At 40.9% G+C, this 6,874-nt stretch overlaps 2 long non-coding RNA genes across 2 annotated transcripts; both read right to left on the reverse strand.

The window, feature by feature from the left end:
• Window positions 1-762: 762 nt before the first annotated feature.
• On the reverse strand, window positions 763-1,637 carry LOC120291357. Its single transcript, XR_005549360.1, has 2 exons — window positions 1,433-1,637; window positions 763-1,201 (listed from the first exon to the last, which is right to left on the reverse strand). It is a non-coding gene; the product is annotated as an uncharacterized LOC120291357 (long non-coding RNA).
• Window positions 1,638-2,556: 919 nt separating this feature from the next.
• On the reverse strand, window positions 2,557-4,989 carry LOC120291356. The gene is made up of 2 exons (XR_005549359.1): window positions 3,078-4,989; window positions 2,557-2,980 (listed from the first exon to the last, which is right to left on the reverse strand). It is a non-coding gene; the product is annotated as an uncharacterized LOC120291356 (long non-coding RNA).
• Between the last annotated feature and the right edge of the window lie 1,885 nt (window positions 4,990-6,874).

Genomic DNA, 6,874 nt, shown 5'->3' on the forward strand with positions numbered 1-6,874 from the left:
TCAGAAGGGGTCTATCCTCGCTAGATATGCTAAAAACTCAAACCAAAGCTTATTCACTACAGGATTGTTGTCTGCCCCTTCAGCTTCACCGATTTAAAAATAACTACAAAATTTGACAAACATGGCAACCAAGCATCAAGTGTCTGCTCCTCCCAGCTTGACCAGCCATGTCTGCAGACAGCATACATGAAACAACACAGCTTTGTGATGAATAAGAAATGAGAGAATCAGCAGAAAGGAGAGAACCGGTCCAAGCGCAAGCAATGCCAAGGAAGTTATGTCCATATGGCTGTCCGGTCAACATCCCCATGTGAGACCTGATCACATATGCCAATCATGCAAACAGGCAAAAGCACAGCACAGTTCATCTTTTCAGAATGAGATGCTAACAGTTTGCAAAGGAGTATGACTTGGGTCCGTGCAGAAAAGCCTTCATTGTCCCATGGATCCACGAGAACCTAAAATATTCACAATTTAGGCCCCAAGGTGGCACCCTACACACTAAAAACAACCCATCTCACATACAAAAACCCTCACTTGTAAACTGTCCCCAACAATGATGGTGCCAGAAGAAAGTATTATAGAAGGGGAGAATATCAGCTAAGCAAAAATCCATACAGATATCTTATTGCACCTAAGCAGACTTAGTACTCTCCTTTTGCAAGTATGTCCAACAGAGGCCATCCAATGACAATCCACGATCTTTTGTCAAATTTCAAACCCTCAAAGCATAAGTCGAGCTTGTTCTCGCACACCCTATCATAGCATGGCCAAAATATTAATTGATTAAGGATTCATCCATGTACACATATAGAGTGAAGACATCAAAGGAACCAAATCCAAGAAGGGGGAGCTTATCCAATTTCAAACAAAGCGCGGACTCCGCAATTCATCAACTTAGCCATACAGAAAAAGCTGAATTGTCATCTTTCCACTCCAAGGGAATCAACTGAGGAATGACATTCAACAAAGTGCCTACGCAGCAGGAGTTTATCAAAATTTCAGCTCTTCAAGTGGTCCTCGAGATGATCAAGGACACTGCCCATACACCAACCCAACCGAAGATAGATGTGAATAGATCGTCAAACTCAAGAAAAGCTCAGTCATTCTAAGTAATAATTGACCAACCTCATCATATATACCAGTCCTTAGAATCCACAAAATGGCTGTTTATCCAATTTCAAACAATCATCAACTCACCCTACAGAAGAAGGCAATAGATCACACCACTTCTCAACATGGAAAAGCTTCCAGTAGAGGAATTAGAACTCGATAATAATTATCTCACTGCTCCTGAAGATAATCAACTGAAGACAAACTTAAATCAAAACTACAAGATGCCTATAAATCCTCAAAATTCGCTCATCCTGAAGATGCAATCAGAGAAGACTACTTCAGAACTCAAGAAAACAAAGACTGCATAATAGATCACCTCTCCTCCAAGAAGCCCAATCACCTTCTTCTATGTTAACTCACCAGCTTCTATGTATTTGTCATTCTTAGACGACATGCTCGGATAAAGAGATCGGTACAAGAGGAAAGATGCAACTGCCAATCCACCAAAATCCATAATCATTTTAATAAACAATTTAAACAGATCAATCTATTGATGAACCATCCGAGAACATTGCTTTATAAGTGAACATTCCATGCTATACTTTTGGTAAAATTTTGGCAAAAGGTAAATGCTACCACATAAAACAATGTAAAAAATAAATATTTTTTTGGAAAAGAACCTAGCCTGCAAGCTCCGAATAACATAGGGAAAAAAGAGGCAATATGTCACATAAAAATAACATCTCAGCATAGGAAATTACCATGCAGACAACATCAATCTCATAAAAATATAAACACAAAAGGAACCTGACAAAAAATTCTTCAAATAAACCAAATTTAACATTTCATTGACACAAAATTCAAGCAGACATACACACCAAGTCAAAACAAATTCATATGCAAGAAAAGTATTTCGAAATGAATGTGTAACAAAGTATGTTGAAAGGAAAAAGTCCATGATAAATAAAATGCAGGATAGTTTCCATCAAAGAAAAAGGTAAGACATACTAATCAAAAGTTTCCAATCCAATCCCAAAGATAAAATAGTCTCTAATCTCCCAAAGAATGCAATATAAGAAAGATTAAGAATGCAAATTGCGATAGATATCTGAAGTACGTCATTTCGAAATAAGATGCTACCACTTTGCCCCGAAGTGAAACCAATTGTGTAGAACTTTTCAGACAAGAAAGCACTCTGAAAGGAGAGCTTGTCCTATGAATTAATTCTTATGCAGCAAGAAAGAACCATCATGGACCACAGGCACTCCATCTCGAAATTGACGAGGTAAGGTATTGCCTTGACCAAACTATGACCTGCGAAGAAAAGAGAATAACTGATTGTTCCGCCTCAACTAGATGATAACCACCTTAACTAGACGATAACATAAGTGGAAGACAAATCAGAAATTGATGTTTATGCAGCAAGAAAGAACATCACAGATCATAGACACTCCATATCGAACTTGGCCACGTAAAGTATTGCCCCGACCAAAATCTGTGCAAAGGGAAGAGAACTAGATCTGATCTTTCGGATTAACAAAGAAATAACAGAAGTAAAGGACAAGTTCCATTCAAACCAATAACTGCCTAAAATCCGGGAAGCAGGAGCTCATACAATTTTGAACAATTATCAACTCAGCCCCACAGAAAACGCAACAGATCACCAGCTGTCAAAACCAGTAAAACTTTGGATTTGGAAAAGAAGCCTAGAAGGTTGTCAAAATTTCAGTCCATCGTTTGTCCTGAAGAGAAAAGGCTTCTTTAGATGATCAACTCAACCACAAACAGTGCAAGATAGATCATTAGTCCACCAAAAAGCCCAAATGTCATATTCTATGTAACCAACTGACCAGCTGGATCATATTCATTGTCCTCTCAGACATCATCCTCAGAGAAAATGATCACTCCGAGAAGAAAGAAACCACTGCCAATTCAAGGAATAGTTAATGCCAGAATCAGCTCATGATACAATGGAAAGATCAATCAATGATAAATCAACCAACGGTCAGACGAGCAATAACCTTAACACTGCCCACAACATGGCAGAGTCCAAGAGAGGCCAGGCGTTCCTTCAGAAAATAACATAGCGTAAACAGAATCAGACTGATTTTAAAATCAATCAAGAAATAAAAAGAAAAGAAGACAGGCCAGGAGTACGTTTTCAGGAACGATGTCTCCTTTGAAGAGTAAGGGTGTCAGCCGATTGAGGAATGCATGCACAATCATAGATGCACGAAGAGAACATGAGGAAGGGACTATTTCTGGGAAGGAAACACCAGCAAGCGGATCCGTATTAGATAGTAATCTGTTGTGATGCATACACCTTGCAAAGAACCATCACAGGTCATACATCAATAAAACACCAAACTCCGAAGGAATGAGAATCGGGTTTTGCATTAATTGGAAAATTATGGGACTGGAGAACAAATTTCAATCAAACCGATAACCGCCTCCAGAGGTGATAGAGCTTATCCAACTTCAGACAATCATCAGCTCGCACCAGATCACCACTTAGTCGAGTCTAGCAAAACTCCGACCTGTGAGAGGATCAGGACTAGATGATAATCAACTTGCAAAGAGAAAAAAAACCAAAGAACAAATTCCAATAAAGACCAGCAAATTGTCAGCCCATCCCCTAAAAGACTACTAGTTCATCATCTCAACCAAGAAAAAAGAAGCAGCAAAAGGATTATCAGTCCTCCAAAAAGCCCAAACATCCGTGTTTTATGAAACAAGCTGACCGGTGTCGTCATCCTTGACATCCTCAGACAAACGCTTCCACTCCATGAAGAAAAGAAGCCACTGCAGATTCACCAAATAACAAAAATCCAGAAGCAGCTCGTGAAACAATTGTACAGAAAGTGAGTTTGATAAAGGATCAGAGGAGGAGCTAGACCAAACACTTCCTATAACGACATCTCCCAATGAGATTGAAGGATGAGAACACGAGGGAGGGACTACTTCTAGCAGGAGACACACCAGCAAGTGGATCCTTATTGGATACTGATCTGTTGTGGTGCGTACACCTTGCAAATAAAGAACCATCACAGATCATACATCGACCAAACATAGACCTCCGAAGGAATGAGAATCGGGTTTCGCATTAATCGCAAAATTATGGGACTGAAGAACAAATTTCATTCAAACCGATAACCGCCTTGAGAGACGATAGAGCTTATCCAATTTCAGACAATCATCAGCTCGCACCAGATCACCACTTAGTTGAGTCTAGAAAAACTCCAACCTGTGAGAGGATCAGGACTACAGAATAATCAACCCCAAAAGATAAAAAAACTGAAGAACAAAATTCCAATCAAGACCAGCAAATTTCAGCCTATCGCCTGAAAGACTACTAGTTCATCATCTCAACCAAGAGAAAAAGACAGCAGCAAAAGGATCATCAGTCCTCCAAAAAGCCCAAACATCCGTGTTTTATGAAACAAGCTGACCGGTGTCGTCGTATTCATCATCCTTGACATCCCAAGACAAACAGTTTCGCTCCATGGGGAAAAGAAGCCACTGCAGATTCACCAAATAACAAAAATCCAGAAGCAGCTTGTGAAACAATTGTACCGAAAGTGGGTTTGATAAAGGATCAGAGGAGGAGCTAAACCAAACACTTCCCATAATGACGTCTCCCGATGAGATTGAAGGATGAGAACAGAAGGTAGGGATCATTTCTAGGAAGGAGACATTAGCAAGCGGATCTGGATTGGATAGTGATCTGTTGTGGTGCTTACACCTTGCAAAGAAAGAACCATGACAGATCATACATCGACAAAACAGACCTCCGAAGGAATGAGAATCGGGTTTCGCATTAATCGGAAAATTATGGGAGTGGAGAACAAATTTCGTTCAAACCAATACTGCCTAGAGAGACAGAGCTTATCCAATTTCAGACAATCGTCAGCTCGCACCAGATCACCACTTGTCAAGTCTCCAGATCACCACTTGTCAAGTCTTGCAAAACTCCGACCTGCAAGAGGATCAGGACTAGACGATAATCAACCCCCAAAAATAGAAAACCGAAGAACAAATTCCAATCAAGACCACCAAATTTCAGCCTATCGCATGAAAGACTACTTTCATCATCTCAGCCAAAAAGACGAAAGCAAAATGATCATCAATGCTCCAAAAAAACAAAACACCCGTGTTTTAGTATTCATCGTCCTTGACATCCTCAGACAAGCAATTTCTCCCTGAGGGGAAAGAAGCCAACTGCAAATTCACCAAATAACAGAAAGATCGATAGGTTATTGTATCAATAAAGGGTCAAAGGAGGAGTTCAACCAAGCACTTCCCATGAGGACATCCTCTGACATAAAGAAATATGATCCAAGAGGAAAGAAGCCACACTCCCAATTCACCGAACAACAAGAATCCAGAATGATCTGGTCAAAACAACAGCGCAAAGTTCAATCGATCGGTCGATGAATCACTAAGCAACCAAAGGACAAGAGGTAAATTGAATAATTCCGATAACCAATAAGCATCGTAGGCCAAGCGAGAAACCCTCAAGAATCTCCGCAACAGGGGTGGGTCTCTGCAACCAGATAACGCCTCACAAAATCAAGACCGAGATAACAATGAATCAAGAAACGGAAACCAAAAAGGAGAAAGAGCAGTTTCGCTCTAAGGGGAAAGAAGCCACTGCGGATTCACCAAATAAGAAAATCCAGAAACAGCTCGTGACAGAAAGATCAACCGGTCAGAAAAGGAGCGCTGAACCAAACACTTGCTGCGACAGCATCCTCATATGAAAGAAAGAAGCCACACTCCCAATTCACCGAACAACAAGAATCCAGAATGAGCTGGTCAAAACAACAGCGCATAGTTCAATCGATAGGTCGATGAATCAATCACTAAGCGATCGAAGGGATCGTAGGCCGAGCCAAACCCTCAAAAATCTCCGCAACAGGGGGGGATCTCTGCAACCAGAAGACGCCTCGCAAAATCAGACCGAGAAAGCAATAGATACCCCATCAACAATCAATCAAGAAACGGAAACCAAAAAGGAGAGAGAGGCCGACGGAGAAACGCTCAATCGGGATCATCGCTACAACCACGTCTTCTCTCGGAAGAAGATGATATCGCCAGACGCCAATAAAAATCGTAGGGTAAGCGAAACCCTCAAGAATCTCCCGCAACATAGAAGTGGATCTCTGCAACCAGAAGATGCTTCACAAAATCAAGACAAACAAAGCAATCGGCCCCCATCAACAATCAATCGATCAAGAAACGGAAAACAAAAGCGAAGAAGGGCCGACGGAGAACGCTCAATCGGGAAGACGACATCTCCAGACGCCATGGCCAGAGAGGCGAGAGGAAAAACGCGTAATGAAGAGAGAATGGAGACAACGGAGACAACGGTTACTTTTAGGGAAGGATACACCGACTTCGGATTGACCGTCCGATAATTAAAAAAATTCCGAAGCCAGCTGTGATTGGACGGCTGTGATCTTCTGCTGACGGTTTCGTTTAGGAAAGTCGGTGGGCTGCCAATTCCGACCGCGTGTGCTTGGGACGCACGCCTTCAGTCCTTTTATTGCGTAAAGAATTTTTCTGAACACTTGTCCTGACTTGACTTCTTCCTGCCGCTTTCCCCCTTAAATTTTTAAGTATCTTCCCTTGAAGAATAAGATTAGATAAACTTTTTTCATTCTTTTAAGGATGAAATTGAAATTTGAGAAGAAATCTAACGAAATATTGCTCCCATCAGAGGTGTTAGAAGACTTGGGAAATAAATTTGAACGATTGGATCTTTTTATGATAGGATTAAATGTTATGATGAAATTGGGCACTCTTTAGAAGATTGGGA

This window comes from Eucalyptus grandis, chromosome 3, assembly GCF_016545825.1.
Source record: "Eucalyptus grandis isolate ANBG69807.140 chromosome 3, ASM1654582v1, whole genome shotgun sequence".
In the NCBI taxonomy this organism is placed as follows: Eukaryota; Viridiplantae; Streptophyta; class Magnoliopsida; order Myrtales; family Myrtaceae; genus Eucalyptus; species Eucalyptus grandis.